At 41.2% G+C, this 20252-nt stretch overlaps 1 long non-coding RNA gene across 1 annotated transcript; it reads left to right on the top strand.

The window, feature by feature from the left end:
- The first annotated feature begins 531 nt into the window (after positions 1 to 531).
- Positions 532 to 17803, top strand: LOC147319349 (uncharacterized). Its single transcript, XR_015131540.1, has 4 exons — positions 532 to 673; positions 3685 to 3778; positions 14497 to 15618; positions 16318 to 17803. It is a non-coding gene; the product is annotated as an uncharacterized LOC147319349 (long non-coding RNA).
- Positions 17804 to 20252: the final 2449 nt, after the last annotated feature.

The raw sequence follows: 20252 nt of genomic DNA, 5'->3' as shown, positions 1-20252 counted from the left end.
ACTCCCCCCAAAAAGTAATCCCGTTACTTTACTGATTACTTATTTTCAAAAGTAATTAATTACTTAGTTACTTAGTTACTTAGTTACTTTTTAAAAACACGATTTACAACCTGAAGAGGTGATAAAGCGATAGATCTTTCAGCCCAATTCTACTTTTTCTACATAATCCATCATACAAAATGTAATCAAATGGAAAAGTCTCTTTTTTAACTTGTTTTATCAGTTTTAATCTTTTAACTTTATGCATCAAGCAAAACATTTAATTATATGCAACATTCTCTGACTTGAATAAATTAGTTTAACATTTAAACCTATTTTCTACACATTCCAGCACATAAAATAAAATATTTTTTGTGTTTTCACTCACTCTTTCAAACAGATGCAAGTAAAACACAGCAGAAAATAAATAAAGTCAAAGACTCAGCGGTCCTTTTGCTCTATTTTCACCTGTAAAGCAGGAGCAGGGTAGGCGGAGGGTTACCCTGGTGCAGGTGTGCTGCGGTCAGTTGAAGAATCCGCGCGAGTGTCTCTGTGAGTTTCCCATTACGTCGTAGGTACTCGGTGCTTGCTCGGAAGTTTAGGGGTTTTTTTCGCTGTAAAAAGAAGTTTTCTTCCCACGCACGATGGACGCTAATGTTTTTGTCACTTTTTATGGAATCAAACTCAAAGTAAGGTCAGTACTTCCACACTTTAAACGCTGCACGGTCATACTCTCTCTGCACTCGATATATTATCCATTGTTGATCTGTACACAGCTGCTGTCACCAACGTCGCACTTGCTTACGTCACTGTCATGAGACATTCTCGCAAAAAAATCACGGTTTTAGTAACGCAGTAACGCAGCGTTCCTACGGGAAAGTAACGGTAATCTAATACCGATTTTGCAATAGTAATCCCTTACTTTACTCGTTACTTGAAAAAAGTAATCAGATTACAGTAACGCGTTACAAGTAACGCGTTACTGCCCATCTCTGGAAAGGACTGCATTCGTCAGACCTTGTCTGAAACTCAATCAATGAAAATCCATATTGGAGGACTAAAATAATCTGAGATAACCTGAGATAACTAAAATAATCTGAGATGTGGCTCTTTGATTTTTTCTCTTTATTCTGCTAATCTTGTAAAAACAATAGAGTGTGCCTGGTGTCACAAACAACTTAAAATAAACCACAAAGGGAGTGATCAGGTAGTTTATCCTGGGTAAGTACAAAGTGACTACAAAGTTACTTAAGTTGGAGTTAAGCATCATCTCATGCTAGAGGTGCATGTTTTTCCCATGTTTTTTCTTATTCCCAATATTGTCATGGCTACTGAACGGACCCACGCGCAGACAGTTCTTTCAAGGAAACAAAAGGGGATTTATTTACAATAGGGATCACCTTAGTGCAAAATATATGTACAGTGAGTTGGGAGGGGGTCCAGGGCTCCAGGGAGAGAAGGGGGGGGGAATCCACACACACGCTTCCTCTTCCACTCAGTCACCGCCACCGCTCCTCCGCACACACGCACTCCTCTTCAGCCGCACTCGCTCCAACACTCCACACACTGCCCCACTTGGACAGGTCCGGTGATTCGGTCCAGAATCTACAGACAGAAGATCAAAGGTTAGTTCCACAACATAAAACACGTGTAAGCGATTCTTCTTTGAATATGCCGCGAGCACGAACTCAGGTGGTTCGACGTTCCAGCGGTGAGCTGCTCTGTGCCACTGCCTTAAATAGCAGCTGGGGAAATCAGCCAGATCAGCCGCAGGTGGACACCATCCACAGGGGTGCGTGGGCCAAGAGTGAGAGCCCGTAATGAGCTCCACCCAGGCAGAGAGGAGGAGGAGAGACAAAAAACTAAAACTAACAACAACAAAACCTGTAGCCAGCGTGGGCCAACCAGAGAGACACGGGGACCGTGACAAATATGGAATCAAATATTATTAACACGTTAATGTGGATACAAATGCTGTGGGAAAAAGTTATGCTGCATAAGAATTTTAACTTTCTGTGGGTTGCATTTCATAACTTGCTGTACCAGGATGTCATCTGGGAAATACTGCAACATTTCACATACTTAGGTATTAGAAAGAAAGGATCAGGTTGCAGGACAGCTGATTTAAATTCATTTTATTATAGTGCATGGAAGTGAAATCACTCTCTGATGATTAAATGAGAAAGAAATAGAAAGAAATACAACACAGCTTTCCTCTTGTTTTATTTCTTATTATCTTAACAGAGATTTATAAAGATATCTTAAGTAATCAGGTAATTCTTGGATCTTTTACAGTTTTGTCTACATTTTCATTCAAATAATGCAAACTGGTTCCAACCCCCCAAAAAAGCTTCTAAAATTAATAACGTCCCAAAAAGATTATTTTGCACCAAAATGGGTCCCAGCAAAGCTTGCTCTAATTGTTCACTGCAGACAAAACAGTTGTTTATTAGAGACTTTGTGTTGTTGCAATCCAAAATGTTTTTATTTTGGGTCATTCAGCCTGGATGATCCAGATTGCTGCTGTTACAATAACATCACATCAATGTTTAATAGTCTGCAATGCAGAGATAACGCCTCTGATAGTCAGTGTGTGTGTGTGTGTGTGTGTGTGTGTGTGTGTGTGTGTGTGTGTGTGTGTGTGTGTGTGTGTGTGTAGGTGTGTGTGTGAGAGAGGGAGAGAGGTTTTGCATGTCACTGACAAAAAAGAAAGAGAAACAAAAATGATGAGTGTGAGGGATAACACATAAATACATTCAAGTGTAACCATATAACTCAGTTTCCATTAACATTTTTTGAGTCTCACAATCATCCTCAAAGTTGAACTGTTATTTTTGGTCATCCCAGAACGGCGCGCCAATCCTGTTTCATAACAATTTGATTTATTCTGCCAACAGGGACAACGATAAGAAAGCTGATAGTGCTGCCAAGTCCTCAAAGAGCAGAGTACAGAAGACAAAACATGAAACATTCAGCAGAATTTGGCAGCTGCTTTTTGAGCGTAAATAAATCAATTAGATGTACAGTGCCTAGAATAAAACACATTTTCCATTGCTATGGGCCCATTTTCTGGTCCAGAGCTGCTGGTGTTCTTATGAAATGGAGCTCATTTAGTAGAAAAAAAACCCCTCAAAAGAAACCAGGAGCAATAATAATCACAAATATTTTCACTGCACCACAGTAACTCAAGAATATGCAGCTTACCATTTAATACACTGGGTTAACAAAAATCTGAAAAATTATCTTGTATTTTGCTTTAAATACTTTTTCCCACTTGTCAGGAGAGCAAGCTGCGGAAGTCAGACGTCAGCCAGGGGTGAAGTGAAACTATAATTCAAGGCTCAAATTTGACCAGGTGCTAATTATAAGTGTGTTGATATAGTCAGGTTTTTTAAATGAGACTTTTTATATATAATTTCCCTGTGTGCACCACAACGTTAGATTTGAAATCAAAGTCCAGACGTCAGTGTCATTTCAAGAGGTTTGAATGAAATATTTAACTGTTCAGGAATTATAGCCACTTTTGTACACTGTTCCTCGTTTTCAGACCCACAAGAATAGCTGGGCAAACTAACATTAAAAAAGAACGGCTTGGTCATTGAAGAATATCTCATTTCTTTGCCTCAGTTTTGCAGCATTTGGCTGAATCTGAGCACAAGGTGTAGCCGTGTACATCTAAATTTATCCTTCTACTTCTATCAGCAGGCACGTCATCAATAAACACTAGTGACCTGGTTCCACTGGCAGCCATACATGTCCATGCCATACACTGCCTCCACCATGTGAGACAGATGAGGAGGTATGTTTAGGATCATGAACTGTTTCTGTCCTTCTCCTTACTTTTCCCCTTCCTATCATTCTGTTCCAAGCACTTGTATCATCCTTTCTTGTCACACCAAACCACTGCAGGTCCTCCTTCAACACATCCACTAATCAAAAACACTTAAGATCTTATTTGGTGGCAAAATGTATTTTGCTGCTCATTATATACAGGCAGTTTTTATGTCCAGGTGATCATTGCAGTAAAAGTTTATTTTGTTAACGCTTTAAAATAACTGCTCACATAAGTGCCTGGAGGCATTGCAAGGTGGCAGCAGCAGGTCTCAGCGAGTCTGCATATGTGCACTTGAAAAGCAGATGTGTTGTTTTCAGACCTAAGTTATGTTTGCAAAATTATTCCAAAGTCTGTGACTGGTTTTGTTACTGTGTTTTCACCATTGTATGCCCGAAGGCACATACACGCAAACACGCACACAGGTGGCTGTTGCTTTATGCCACGTTGTGTTCTCCACGGCAACCATGCAGCGGTCTCACACGTACACGCACACACCATCCACTTCTTCTATAGAGGCTTCTTCCCTCCTCACATAACCGTCTGACAGACAGCTTAGAGTATCTGTTATCTTCCTGTACATGAAGCACCACATACCCCAGTGGTTTTCAGCATTTTGGTGGCACATTTACAAAAAACAACATGATTCTCAAGCAAACTGGAATGACCCAAATTTGTTTAGCTTGGAGGAGGAAAAAAAACATAAGCTCATTAGATTTAATGTTAGACATGTGGTGTTGATGTGGACTACATTTCAAACAAAAATGTAAACTTCCTACATTAATGTGGCATCTTTTACTCTTTCTGGAAAATAGTACACTTGAAAGAAAAGTAGACTCGTAATTCAAGCTCGATTCCTGCTTGTTTCCATCGCTTGGTTTTTTCCACCTCTTGGGCCATCCATTATATTGTTGTCATCTCGGTTTTGCCAGTCACTTCATTTTTATTTTATCTTCTCTTATTTGTTTGTGTGCTTGTGTATGTGACCATGACTAACAGGTCACTGCTGTTCAGCACTGCAGCCAATCCCTTTAGGTCCTTGTTTCTGCTGCTTGTTTAGTGACCTTGACAGCTTTTTCCTGTCCCTTTGAGTCTCACTATTCCCACTCTTTGTTCCTGCTCTTTCCCTACATCTTTCTCACAAATTTCTTGAAAATCCCATTCTCTTCTATTCCCTCTTTTCCTCTAATCCACCTCTTTTTTTTTTTTTTTTTTTTTGCGCTTGTCCTGGTCTTTCTTCTCCTCTTTGCTCTATGTTTAGCTACCTTCTTAGGGTTTTCCATCCCTCTAGGTCAAATCTTTCCTAATCACTTATAGTACCCTCATACCCTCATCTCTCTCTTTCCTTCTTTCCTTCTTTCCTTCTTTCTTTCTTTCTTTCTTTCTTTCTTTCTTTCTTTCCATCTTCTGCCATCATTTGCTTCTCCTCTATTCAGCCAGGGTGAAAAGTATCATTACAGCATAAACTCTAATGGATTCTGTCAGTATTAAGTGAATGTTGGTGGTTACATAGCGAGTGATGTCAAGCAAATACATATATTAAGACCTTTGGTCATGACAGCCTAGAGACTCTACCACCAAATATATAATTATTTGCTAGGTTCGGCATTCAGTTCGGTTTTGGTTATGGTTTTGTCTTATAATAGTCCATCCATCCTTGCATCCTTTTCTTTCTACTTATCCATCTCATTCAGACTATCCCAGGTGTCATAGGGCAAGAGGATCACAGATAGAGGAAGTGGCTGATATTGAGAAATCTTACCAATGGCTGGACAAATCTGGACTGAAAGACAGTGCAAAAGCACTAATCATGGCAACACAAAGTACTGTCAACATCAAGTAGGCATGGCGTAGATGACCTCTGGGGTTATTTCCAAGGCTTCTGCAGTGGTTATTCATTGTCAAGGTTGCACAGATTGTTTTTGTCTTTTATGAGATGAATACAGACTGTTTTATCCATTGCACCTGCAGCTACACATCTCCTACAATGTAATGTGTTTGATTTTGTCATTATGTGTGGGACGGAGAGATTTCGCAGGTCTTTCCTCCCCACTGCTGTCAGACTCCACAACAATGACTTTAACTGAACAAACACACACATCCACACATGTGCAATAACACTAAGTGCAATAATCTTTTCTGGCATCGTTGTATTTTTACTCAGTTGTATATAGCATTCGTATTCTATTTTTATCTTATTGTATATTTTTATTCTATTTTATTCTACTGTATATAGTATATTATTTTATTCTATTCTGTACAGCTGTGTACTGTATTTATTCTTATTGTATTCTAATTTTTGCGTCATAACTTTTGCACTGTCCACTTCCTGCTGTGACAAAACAAATTTCCCACGTGTGGGACTAATAAAGGTTATCTTATCTTATCTTATCTTATCTTATGAGAAAAGACAGTATTAAGGCTGCGGTGACTGAGTTTTATTTCTTGTGAGTGTTGTAACTCCCACTTGGAAATAAACTCTGAAATCATTTCAAACAGATCAGTTAAGATCAGCATGAGCCAGCAGACTCTTTGACTTGCTTCCTCCCATTCGTCTCTCTCCTCCCCCCATGTCCTCTCCATCCCTCCTCTTTCCAACCTCCCCAACATCCTTTTTCTCTAATTTTCTCCTCTTTCTATTTGTACCTCTATTTTCCCCTTCTTCCTCCTTCTCTGTGTCTCCCGCCTTTCTTCTCACTTACCCGCTCTTCCTCTGCATCTACCCTCCTCTTTCTCTCACTCCTCTCCTAATCCCTCCTCTCCACCCTAATTTAAACTCTTTGAAGTCTTCAATAAGGCTCCATAATAAGCTTCTCCCTCTCCAGGCAAGGCAAGGGAGCAGCCTCTCAGTTCCCTTCTGCCTCTCTGTGAGTGGAGGCATGTTTGTGTGTGTGTGTTCGCTGTTTATTAGCATTTCTGCTTGTGAGCTTTCATGCCTGTGTTTGTGGATGTAGCGTACAAGCATGTGTGTGTGCACACTTGTGTCTGTGACAGAGAGAGTAGTGTGAAGCTAAATGCTTAGCAGAGAGCCCTGAGGGGAACTGAGGAGCATATTGTGAGCAGATCAAAATACGACTCAGCTACAGATTAAACTGTATAAGTAGGTTATTGATGCAAAATGTTCTGCAAAAGCTAGAATTCACTTAGAAATTAATGAATTGAAATTAATTGAATTCAACTGAGTTTAAATTTTGAACACTTAATAAAACAAATAATCAAACAAGAGGCGCTTTCATCTTCTCTCAGTAACTACTACAAGTCACATAATGCAGGCTATCAAACAAAACACAGTCAGTATCAAAAAGATTTTTTTCATTTGAGCAGGTGCAGGTTTTCATAAAGGAAATCTCTGTACTTTCCTAAGTGCAACTCCCTTAACCCCCACCTGTCCACAACCCTCATAGCATGATTCTGCCACCACCGTGCTTCACAACTGGGATGGTGTTTCGTAGGGAGAACCTGGTTCCCCCTATGCATGATCCAAGATTAAGGTCAAACAGTTGAATGTTCGTTTCATCAACCATAGAACCTGCAAATGGGCTTTTAAGTGGCTTTCACTAATACATAGGTGTGTCTGGCTATTTGGCCTTAAAGTCCAGATGGGTGTAGTGGCACCTATGGTTGTCCCTGTGGAAGTTTTTCCCTCAACCCCTGTGTCTGCCTCGTGTGTCAGTCTACGTGTTCCCTGTTTTATTGAGACAGTCTCACATCCTGTGTTAGTGTGTTCGGTTTTGCTTCCTGTCTCATTTTGTTAGATTAGCTCCAGCTGTGTTCCCACCTGTTCCCCATCCTCTTGCTACCCCTCTGTGTATTTAAGACCTTTGTCTTCCTTTGTTTGTTGCTTCTGCATATCTCCCCTTGTGTTTCCCATGGTCCAGGTTTCTGGTTGCTATTTTCTGTGAGCTTATGTTTTAGTTTCTTCCCAGTTTAGGTTTTGTTAGTTTAGTCATTGTCTCTTTTCACATTTAGTTTGTGTTTTTGTGCCTGCCGCTAATAAAGGCTCACTTTCAGTTTAAGTCCGTTGTCAGTGTCTGCATTTGGGTCCACACTCTCTCTCATCTCCACGGCGTATGTCACAGCAGACGTGACAAGTACAGTTTTGTGAATAGCTTGCAAAATCTTCTGTAACATTTTCACTTTGTCATTATCTTGGATTTTTTTCAAACATGACAAAAGGTGAAAAAAATAAAAGGCTCCAAATGCTCTCAAGCTTTCATTTTATCTTAAAATCTGATCATGATGTCTGGTCGACTTTTCGACGGGTCGAGCATTTTCACAGAGTTTCTGCAATCGCATTCTCCTTTCAAATGGATCTTGGCAGTTTTGAAGGAAGTTAAAACTCTTAGTCTTGGTCACCCATTTATTCAAGACTAAAAGCTGAAGAAGATGGAAGATGCTAACTGGCTATGTTCATGTGGCTGTGTGTGTATGTTCAGTCTTGATAAATGAGCGCATTTACGTAGTGATATTACAATTTAAAAACTGGCAACAAACAGAAAACTGCTGTGCACATCCACACCAGAACAGCTTAGGATTTTAGTGATGCTGAAGGGTGCTGTGGAGATTTGATACCTCTGACTGCATCTAAGCAAAAAATATTCTGACATAATTTAGGCATTTATGTCTCCAGAGAGAACTCACTTCACTGGTGATGGACAACGTGTCAGTGTTTGGTTCATTATGGGAGTCCGTGGCAAGGGTTTGGCTGGTTATCTTTGTCCACTGTACAGTACATCTCTTTGAGCTATGATAGATTAGGGAATGGTTTCAGCACACACACACACACAAACTTGCGCACATGCACATACACACACACACACAAATCTCTCAGCACTTGTTTGACACACACATATAAGTACAAAAATAAGCAAACACACAGTATATGCGCACATCCACACAAATATTCAGATGGCACACAAATACACATTGCCTATTGGCTAACTGTCCGCACACACACACACACACACATACACACACACACACACACACACACACTGCTCCATGGGTTTATCTTCATGATGATAGTAATCAGTATGAAGCCCACTGGCTACAGCAGCAGGCTGCTTGGTAGTCATTACCGTTAGCTTAACTGTTTACACTCGTTAATCAAATTAGCAAGTCACACACAAGCCCCGCACACACTCACACACAAAACTGCACACACACACAAACATGCTTTGCATACACTTTGCTGAAACACACTGGTAAACACACACGCAAACAGGAGATGTAAACATGAAGAAGGGCTCTGAGTTCCATGTGAGATTAATTATCTCTGTCCTAAAGCAGAGACAGTCAGAGACGGGGGGGTGGAAGGGAGGAGGAAAACAGATCTCCACACTTCTGCAGGTAGAGAGATAAAAATGAGATAAATACAGCGAGAGATGGTGAAGAAGAGAAACAGACACCGGGAGCCGGTGGGTGGTAGACAGATGGGAACAAAGATGTACACAGGAGCTGAGGTCACACCTCTACTTCTGATCTTAAAACTGAAATCTCAGAGTACTCTAAGTATCCAAAAACACAAACAAAAAAAAAAAAAACAGGCAGAACAACAGTGACAACCAGAGCAGGGAGCCCCGAGGCTATAAGAGAGTTTTTAGTGTCTAGTGGTGTCTGCATGTTTTGTCTTGAGGCCAACTTGTTGAGGCAGTGGTGAAGTTTTGATTCCAATGAGGATGGTGAGCAGCAGTGAGACAAGATATGATATAGCCACACTGAGGATCAGTGTATAGATAAAATAGGTATAATTGTAGGTTAAATAGTCAATGAACATTACCTTAAAATCTATAGCTGCCGCTATCAACCTCTCTTTCAGCCATTATGTTAGAACATGTCTGTGAAACACCATACCCCATAAATTTGCTGTATGCAACACTCCCAAAGGCAGCAGTCATAATCAAATCATCAAGCATGAGTATAGAAGGATTTTCTTCTTTTAAATTACAGTCTGAGCTCAGCATGAACATCAGCCTTAAAGCGCTTGGTCATTATTGTCCAGTGACAGTTCTAATAAAGTTTATTTGACCTATGCCCTGACTGTTTACCAAATGACAACAGGCAAGGGGGTTATGAGCTTGATTTGTACAACATTTACAGGAAAAGAAAGAGGCTTGCTCTGGTTCTGAAGCACAACTTCCATTGTTGTGGGGAAGCAAGGAGGCTAATCGCTGGTAGAAAGGTTAGTTTCAGAAATAGAAAGTGGAGAAAGACACAAACTGACAGTTTTAGTGCAGTTAAATTACTGTGGGGGCTACCTGTAATAACCCAAAGATGTGTTAGACTTTACAAAACACAAAGGCATCAGCATAATGGGAGAAAGAAAAAATATGGAAACATTTGTCAGAGCTTTGTAGCACTCACTCACAGGGGAAAAAATAAACTTGGCAAGAAACTCAATCCAATAACAAAAACAGAAATGACTCTGTTTTTTTCCACAGCTTTCCATAAGCACTGAAATGAGAAATGGATTTTAATTGTTTTATGTTTTTTTTTGTTTTTTTGGGGGGTTTTTTTTGGGGGGGGGGGGGCAAAAAAAACAATCAGACCAGTGACGTCACTGCCTCAGAGATTTGATGCATCAGTTTACACTGCATGTTGGAAAATGTTCAGCAGAGGACGATGGTGTCCCCTCGCTCAGTAAAGATTAATGGAGAATAGGACACACTGTGCATGTGTATGTGGTTGTATTTTTGTGCCTGGTAGCTGCCCTGTATTTGGTTTCTTTATAAAGACGCAGAAAAAGGATAAGACTAACTAAAGCAGCTAAAGCGCAGATTAGCAGGCAGCAAGCTACTTTGTGATCCCATCTTGCAACAGACACGCACCATTTTTATCATGGCCATACATTATATAAATGAACATTTTACCATTTGCACACACACACATGCACATACACAGACAGATTAGCAGGCAACCATTTATTTGCAATATAATCTTTCAATCCAGGACTCGCTGCAGTGAATTTTAGTGACGTTACCATAATGACTGCAAAATCAATTCCCATAGCAGTGCATTATGTGCACATTATACGGCAAGCATTCATTTACAAGTAAATGACTAACTCGGGTCCTGAGGAAAGGGATGCTTCAAAAAAGAGTTAATGTATTTACATACATATTTCACAATACAGTAGATCTTTTTATACATACAGTATACCGGTAAACTTCACTTGAACAATTTGTTTCTATGGTTATCAAGACGCTAATTGAACCTACTCTGCATATAAACAGTGCTTTCTTTTAAGCTCAATATAAAAATGGGAGTTTCTAAGGCACTCTTCTGATTCTGTTCTTAAACACCTGATCCTTCTCTGGTATTTTACAAAGTTATATAGCATGCACTCGCTGCCCTCTTTATTAGATGAACTCTTTTACTTTAAGACCTATCTTCATGGCACAGATTCAACAAGGTGCTGGAAACATTCCTCAGAGATTTTGGGTCCATATTGACATGATAACATCGCATGATGCACATCCATGACATGAATCTCCTGTTCCGCCACATCCCAGTGATGCTCTACTCGATTTAAATCTGGTCACTGTGCAGGCCATCTGAGTACAGTGAACTCATTGTTTTTGAAACCAGTTTGAGATGATTTGAACTCTGTGACATGGCTCGTTATCCTGTTGGAAGCAATGGTCAGAAGATCGGTGCACTGTGGGATGGACATGGTCAGCAACAAAATCCACGTAGGCTGTGGTATTTTCATGACGCTCAGTTGTTCCGGAGCGTTACAGAGTAACAGTGACAGAGTTACTTTTGCCTTCCTATCAGCTTGAAGCAGCCTGGTGATTCGCCTCTGACCTCTGACAGCAACAAGGCATTTTCACCCAGAGAACTGCTGCTCACTGAATATTAAAGATAAAACTATCTTTTTCAGACTATTCTCTGTAAACCCTAGAGATGTTTGTGTGAGAAAATCCCAGTAGATCAGCAGTTCTTGAAATACTCAGACCTCAATCATGCCATCACTTTCTAGATTGTAACCCAAACATCACTGACATCTCTGAAAAATATATATATTTAATATAGTTACACGCCTCATAATTATGCCAGATTATCCTGATTTTTTCATTAATCCTCAAGTAATGAGGTTGATTTGCTGCGTCGCATTTTGCAGAGTTCCTTGTTATCCTTTTCAAAATCCAGCACTTAACTTCTATTCTGTGCAGCATTCTGGGTTTTTTCTTTTATTATTCCAATAAAAATGTATATTCTTTAATAAATGGTTTAATTTATACCATTTTCGGAAGCAAATACTTGCAGGATGTTTTTTTTTTATATTGACGTACTATTTTATATTATCAGTGGCTGTGAAATGTGGGGCAAACATCCCCCTTTTCGGCATGTAGTGGCGTTGTTTATTGCATGTTTACAGCTATGACACATTCATATATGCATGAATGCACTCAAACATAAGCACACAGATGAGTGTAGACACAGAGACCATAAACTCACCCAGACACAGAAACACACGCAGACTGCAAAAAACATAGACGGAAACCCTGCCAGGCGCTGAGAAAACAGATAGTGAAAGAAAGGTAGCGAGGAGATAATGAAACAAGACAAGAAGAGCTGGATAAAACACAAGTGGAGGAAAGTGGAGGTTAAAAAAAATGCGCGCGCACACACACACACACACACACACACACATACACACACACACACACACACACATACACACAGACAGCAAGAGGAAGGTAATTCCAACGTAGAGAGAGAAGAGAGAAATGTTAAATAGGTGGAAAGAATAAGAAAGTTATACAATTAGAAGGTAAAACTTGAAGTAAATAAAAGAGATAAAAGGACATCATCAACAGAGAGAAGATAGGTGTTGTAAGAACACTTAGTTCTTACAACAGTTTTATGCTTCCAATCTGAGGCTATTCATTCATTCATTTATTTATTTATATAAATACATCCTTTTTAAATAGCTATCAGATTTATTGACCAAATAAATAAGTTAGAAATGGGTAATCTATTTGATGATGATACTTAATATTACAATCTGCTTTCTGTGAAACAGCAACACGCTATGCAGCCAACACTTGTTAAATTAATAATGCCACCTATTGACCCACAGTGGTTTAGACAAAAGCATGACAAACTTTTTATAGCATACTGTTTGTTTAAACTGTTTTTCTTTGATGCTATATTTTTCCTAATAAACACACACATGCCAGATATTGTTAGTAATATGGCTACATTTAGTTTTCTCCTAAATTCCAATGTATTTTAAATACTAATGAAAAGGTGCAGTTCATGGCTAAATTGATCATGTTGTTTCTCAGGGCAATATGTTAGGAGTGGATAAAAAGCCTGACGGACTTTTTAGAGTGGAGCTCAAACATTGTATGTTTTCTTGCATGGATCCGTAACATGGTATATACAGCCTTAAAGTCTTAAGATATGCTTAATTTCTGTATATTTTGTTACAAAATTAGAGTTTATTGAAATGTGCAAACATACATGGATTACAGTATATATGATAAAGAGTTTGTATAATTCTACTGAGCTTGAAAGTCGAGATTTGGTGTAACTATCTTTAGTCTTCATCACAGCCTGAACTCTCATAGGCAAACTTTCTGGTAATTCCTTTAAGTAGTCTTCGGGAATAGTTCTCCAGGATTCATGAAGGACATTCAAATCTCTTTTTTGGATGTTGGCTGCCTTTTTGTTCCCTTATCTGTCAAGATGTCAAAGTAAGTTTTTTGCTGCATTGGCAGTCTGTTTGGGATCTTTGAAAAATGATGGAGTTGCTTTAGATGAATATATTCCAGATGGTACAGCAAGATGGATCAAAATCTGAAGATACATTTCTGTGTTCACATTTCCATCAATTTTGACAAGCTCTCTAACACCACTGGCTGAAATCCAGCCCCAAACCATGACAAAGCCTCCACCGTTAAACCTGTTGCCACTAATTTTCAGTTCAGTTCTTGTGTAACTTAGCACACCTCAGCCTTTTCTCCCTGATTCCCTTCCTTAAGAACTGCTTCTTGACAGCCACCCCTCCACTGAGACCATTTCTGATGAGGCTTCAGTGAACAATAGATAGATCACCTGAAATGCCTTCAGGTCCTGTGTCAAGTCTTTGATGATTTTTTTTTCCTGACAGGACAAGATACTGTTCATCTAATGTAGATAGTTTTGTTTAAGCGTGTCACTTTTTTTGTCCTCCACTTTTCCTGTTTGTCAAAAAATTGAGGAAACACTGCACACCATGCTAAGTTATGCCAAGCTTTCAACAAATACCTGTTATAAGAAATGAGGCGTAACAGTAAAATCAATTAATGAGGACAGGTTGTTTATTTTTAAACCCTTAAAGGTGACATTCCCTCTTTATCTTGTGGTAATAATGCAGGTCAGAAATACAGTGTAACAAATTTGTCTGATTTCAGTCCATTTTAACATATGCAGTTTTGTTGAATTACGATTTTGGATGTATGTTTTCAAAGGAAATGGGGTTTTTTTGCACAGGGAAAAAAGCTACAGTGATTAACAGTATTGGTTTTTCACTCAATTGCATATTACAACCAGAGTGAATAGTCAAAACGAGGCAGGTAGCGGCGGATCAGTAGGAAGCAGTCAGAAGAGACAGAGTTGTTGTGCTAATTGTAGTCTACCCCTGGTGTGGGTGGAAATGAGATCCTGAAATAACTACTTCCTGGTTCTATTTGCAGCTGAGGTCAGCAGCGGAGGAGTACATCATGCTGATAGGTGTGATGTGGCTCTGTCGGTTTGACCCTCACCTGCCGCGTATCCTTTACTCAAACCCTGGAGGGCGAGTGTGTCAGTGTGTGTAAGCAGACATGCATACATGCAACACATGTGTCCAAATACAAACAAGTAACTGTTACAATGTGTCCACGGTTCGAGTGGGCGACCTTGACTGAGAACAGAAGGAGACACAACCACACACACACACACAGACACACAGACGTGCCTCACTAGAAATATATAGTTCTTTGTGTTTAGTTTTTGAGGAGTTTTTTTTTAAATGCAAACGCACAGAAATTCTCTCATACGTAGGATTTGGTAAACTTCCAAGACACACCAACATACGCTTGCACACACACCTCACCTATTACCAAATCATTATGTACAAATAGCTAAAAGAGTACAGACATAACTTAACCTTGCAAGCTGACACACACAAACATATTCTGTCGCTCTCTCTCTCAATTTGCATCTGACACACACACACACACACACACACAGTATAGGCTTTAGCGTGGCATTGAGTCATCAACCCTCTGCTGTTAGTCTTCCTCTTCCCTTCACTGCAGGGTCTTTGGTGCTGTGAAGGTCATGCAGACTAATGAACCTACATGAACACGTGCACACCTACACAGTGCACATACAGTACTGTGCAAAAGACGCACAGATACCACCTGGAAGGCATCTGATTGGTTCAAAAATGCACTACAACAACCCTAAACATGCAGCCAATACCAGCTTCAGTGGCAAGAAGAACAAAAAGTTCTGCAGCAGATGGTCCAACTTCTTCAGAGTCCAGATTGCAACATCATGACTTCAATCTGGGATTAGAGCAGCTTGAAGACCAGAATAACTGTGGCAGGTTCTCCAAGTACCTGGAAATACTGAGTGCATGTTCTCACCACTAAATTTTGGTTTTGTAAAAGTTTCACTTAAAGTCACTGAAATAATAAGTAAAACCTATTTATAACATTGTTTTTGAAATCCTCCTTGCTCTGCTTTTAGAGATCTGAACCTTTGCTCTCCACTCTGCCTGCCTACGTCACATGTGCCGCATGTACCTCATTCAGCTCTTAACATGTTGTGTGAGTTCAAATTTATATTTTCTTTATGTAATTATACAGACTGTGCAAAAGCCTTTAGCACTGGGATTAAAGTGAGCCTGCTTTAAGAAATAATTAGATTTTCTTGTTCCTGAAGGTACTGTGGTTCTTTGGCACTCTTGTATTATCGGGAGTCTTTATCAAAGTACTATACCTTTGTACTGCATTTGCACATGCTTTGCAATCATGTGCTGTGCATAACTGTAGCAGTGTGTGAATTAGATTTAAGTGAGGAATGAAAATAGCCGGTTATGGTTAGACACAGCTGTGAAGGTCAAGGTTAGGATAACTGGCTGGGGATTGCATTATGCCGGTAAATATCCCCACAAACATAGCCATACACACTTGTGTGTTTGTTAGGGGCCTGGTTTTCTCCTGCAGGCTGGTTTGAATCGATAGCATGGGAAAGTGCTGAAATAGCAGCCTGATGCATACACACACATGCGCACACACACATATACAGATACAGAAGGGTGAGTCACTTGAGCAGAAAACATGAACAAGAATGCTGACTTCTGAAATAAGGCAAACATAGAAAGGAAGAAAGAAAGAGCCAAGCTTTTAATGGTGGGAGTATTTGCTGTGCACTTCTCATAATGTGCTGCTAATTCTTTTCCCTTTTTTCTTTTCTTTTTTTTTTTTTTGTTATTATTTATTTTATTTTATTTTCGGTTGTTACAGACGGGACAGACATGACTGGGAGAAAGAAAGATGAAGGAAAAGAAAAACAGAAGGGAAGAGGGACAGTGAGAAAGGGCACTTAAAAAGAGAAAGAAGAACAAAAAAATCTCCTGGATCGCCTGTTGAGAGAAAAAGAATAGAAAACAAGCAAAAAAAACAGAGCAACATACTAAACACAACACCATCATGTTAATCTAGCTAAGTGTAAACAGCAGTAAATACTAAATATTGAATGTTGTTGTGTAGCAAGCAGGGCCAACAGCGCACAATGTGCTTGGAACTAGCAGCCAATAGAGGTGTAGTTTATGTACAGTATGAACAGTGAACACCCGTGTGCCCACCTGTGTGGATCAGCGTGCTTGTATTCCAAAGGTTTCCCCATGTAATGGTCTGCTAGAGGATGTAGAGAGCCATAGCCCTGTCCCCCAGGGCATGAAGCAGGCATGGAGGAGATCCAGGCCCCAGACATCCAGAGGCCCCAGAGTGCGAGAGCCCAAGGAGGACCACCGGAGGGGCATCCGTGCCACCCTCCTGGGAAGAGCTGAAGAGAGCCCCAGATGAGGGGTCACCCAGTAGCCACGGAGCAGAAGCCAGAGGGGGCTGCAGTGGCGTGCCCGCCGGCTCTGTGAGGGCCCCCCTTTGCCCCGGAAAAGGCCTGACCGAGCAACAGGAAACAGGCCCCGCCAAGTAGTCACCGGGAGTGAGCTGGTACATACCTGAGCGCCCAGCCCCGGACACCAAGAACCACCAACGCACCAACCCCTGAGGGCATCAGTTACTGGCAGGGAGTGCGGTGAGGGGAGATAGGCCTTTGGAGGGCCTGGGAGTTCCCAGAGAGGTGGAGTGTAAGACCCGACCTGACATATAGACACACACAGACACAAACATGCATTCCCATCCTCATGCACACATATACAAATACTCAGCACTCACTCAACGTAGGGATAGACATACATGGACACTGTACACACAATCGCACTCCAGGTACCCTCGCCCCTGGAGGGGGGAAACGGCACCTAGACCCAGGAGATGTTACCCTTTCCCCCGGGTGGAGGCAAGCAGACCGCCCCAGGCTCCACAGCAGCAGGGAGGCCCCGCATCCCAGATCCCAATCGGACGGCCAACACCTCCTTCCAGCCCCCCCGTCCCGATGGCTAGGAGAGAACAGGGGTGTGTGAAGACCCTAAACCACCCTCCTCTCACTCATGTGTAGTGTTGCTGCGTGTTGTTCTAAGGTGCATTTAAAACACGGGAGAGCATGGTGCTGCTGCCAGAGAGCAGCAGGTGTTAGCACGGCCCCTCCCGAGACAATGTCTACATGGATTTAAAATTGAGAGGTGGGCACCAGAGGTGGGGTTGAATACACAGACCGTCCACTGGATGCCGTTAACGTGCCCACTCTCAAGGCCCTATATGTATGTGTTATGAGAGTGTGAGTAATGTGGAGGTCTAAGTTGTGGAATAAAATTGAGGCTCAGGTGGCCAGAAGGGGACGGGGGTGGGATGCCTCCCCTGCACCCTGGTGACACACCCACACCCCAAGGCCCTACTTATGTGGGTGGGTGTGTTGGAGTGGGAAGAGGGAGGCAGCCGGGGATGGGGAAGAAAAGAAGGGAGGAGCAAGATGCCCCTCTCTGGGGCCAGCTCCCCCGCTGACCCCAGTAGGCACCCCCGTCCTTCGGCACCCACCAAGGCAAGGGAACCCAGGCCCATCTAGACCGGGGCCTACGGCAGCAGGACCGCCCAGCCCCGCAGGACCCAGGGCAGCCCACCCGACCCAACCGCAGAGGAAACTGTACCCACCCTAACATTCAGTCATCTCCCAGACTGCACAAGACAGTAGACACCCAGGTTAAGTTTATTCTCCACCTCTCCTATGACTCTCCCCCACCTTCAGAGTGGACTCCTGCAAGGATGGAACAAACTCCCTGTCAGTTGAAGAGCCCCCTAGTTAGGAAGATGCGCCAGAGGACCCTGGCGCCAGGGCTGAGCCCCCGTGCATCCACCCGCCCACGACCTCGGCGACACACCAACAAGGACCGAAGCCCCCAAGGCCCTCTAAGAGCAATCAGAGCCACTAACCAAGTTATGACCACAACCCCTGGGTTAAGCCCTCCAGGGATAACGTCCCTAGGGATTCTCCAGACGCCCTAAGCCCGTCCCAACCTCCACATCAACCACAATGGCGAAGGCGGGACCAAACCACGACCCCCCACCCCCGCTAGGTGATGGAGCCAATCAGAGGAGCCCAGAGGGATTGATCTAATGTGGTGGCAGAGGCTGTCTTGAGACCAATGTGATCTATTAGATGGTTTCTATATTGGCTAGAATTAAGATTATTTTGTTTTTCCAGTTCATGAGAACCATTTTCTTGGCAATGCATAGGGCAGTAAAAACCATGTGGACTGTATTAGTTTCTGTAGTGACATCATCCAATTTGCCCAACAAGCACACTAAAGGGGAGGTTGGAATTTTACATTTGAGACACTTTGATAAGTCTTCACATATCTCGCGCCAAAACTTCTGCACTGGTGGACAGAACCAAAGAGCGTGGATGTAATTGTCTGGTGTATTGCCTTGACAGTGTGAGCAGTTGTTGGAAGATGTAAGGCCCATCTTGAACATCCGATGACCTGTATAGTGCACTCCATGTAGTATTTTGTATTGTATTAATTGCAGACTGGGATTTCTAATCAATTTAAAGGTTTTTAAGCATATCTGAGACCAGAGGTTTTGGTCTAAGCCAACTGACAAATCTGCTTCCCACTTTGCAATAGGAAGGGATATTGATTCATCTATTTTAGAAAGTGTTCTGTATATTTTAGACAATAATTTGGGGGATTTAAGAGTAAGAAAATGTACTGGTGGTGTTTGCAATTCAACTTGACTGAGGTTAAATTTCTTTTTTTACTATAGATTTAATTTGTTGATATTCTAAAAAATCTTTTCTTGTTGATCCCATATTGTATAACTAGTCTGTCAAATGGAATAAAGTCTGTTCCTTCTAATATATGTTCTAAGTATTTAATTCCTTTACAACTCCTTTCTGGAAAATTAATCATATTATTGTTTTGTAATATGTCAGGGTTATTCCAGATAGGTGTACGTTTACATGGGATTAATGAAGACTCCGTTATTTTTAGAAACTCCCACCATGCTGTCAGAGAAGAGCTGATGTTGATGCTTTTAAAGCATTCATGTCTTTTGATGTTTGAGCTGATAAATGCTAGGTCTGAAATCTCTAGATCCTTGCATAGTGCCTGTTCAACATCTAGCCAGGGCTCATCTAAGAAGGTATGTTTTGACCATTCTGAGATGAACTGAAGCCTGTTGGCTAAGAAATATTGTTGAAAATCAGGCAGATCTAATCCTCCTTTATCCTTGGTTCTTTGTAGCGTTTTTAAGCTGATATGCAGGGGTTTATCTTTCCAAAGGAATTTAGAAATATACGAATCCAGAGATCTGAACCAATCTTGTGATGGTTTGTTCGGGATCATTAAAAGTAAGTAATTTATTTTTGGCAAGATCATCATTTTTATAGCGACCCTTCCCATGAGTGATATGGGTAGAGATTTCCATCTAGTCAGATCGCCTTCTTCTTTCTTTAGAAGTGGGATGTGTGGGAATTTAGTTAAGTCTGAAAGCTTAGGCGAGACATTAATACCTAAATATTTAATATTTCCAGATTGTAGTGGGGCAGAAGAAGAATTATGGAAGGAGCAGTTAATTGGAAGAACTGTAGATTTTGACCAGTTAATTGAATAATCTGAAACTCTTGAAAACCAGTTTATTAGAGTAATTACCACAGAAAGGTTGGTTTGTGAGTTTTGGAGAAAAAGCAACACATCATCCGCATAGAGACTTTTTATGTTTTACGTTCTTACATTTTATGTCCTTAATTGTTGTAGCCTGTCTAAATGCTGCTGCTAGAGGTT

The sequence above is a fragment of the Aulonocara sp. 'chitande type north' Nkhata Bay genome, linkage group LG11 (assembly GCF_057382095.1).
Source record: "Aulonocara sp. 'chitande type north' Nkhata Bay isolate Kocher_YH1m ecotype deep benthic linkage group LG11, A_spYH_male_GT1.1, whole genome shotgun sequence".
NCBI lineage: Eukaryota > Metazoa > Chordata > Actinopteri > Cichliformes > Cichlidae > Aulonocara > Aulonocara sp. 'chitande type north' Nkhata Bay.
The sequence above is the reverse complement of the archived record's forward strand: the minus strand, read 5'-3'. Positions and strand labels throughout refer to the sequence as shown.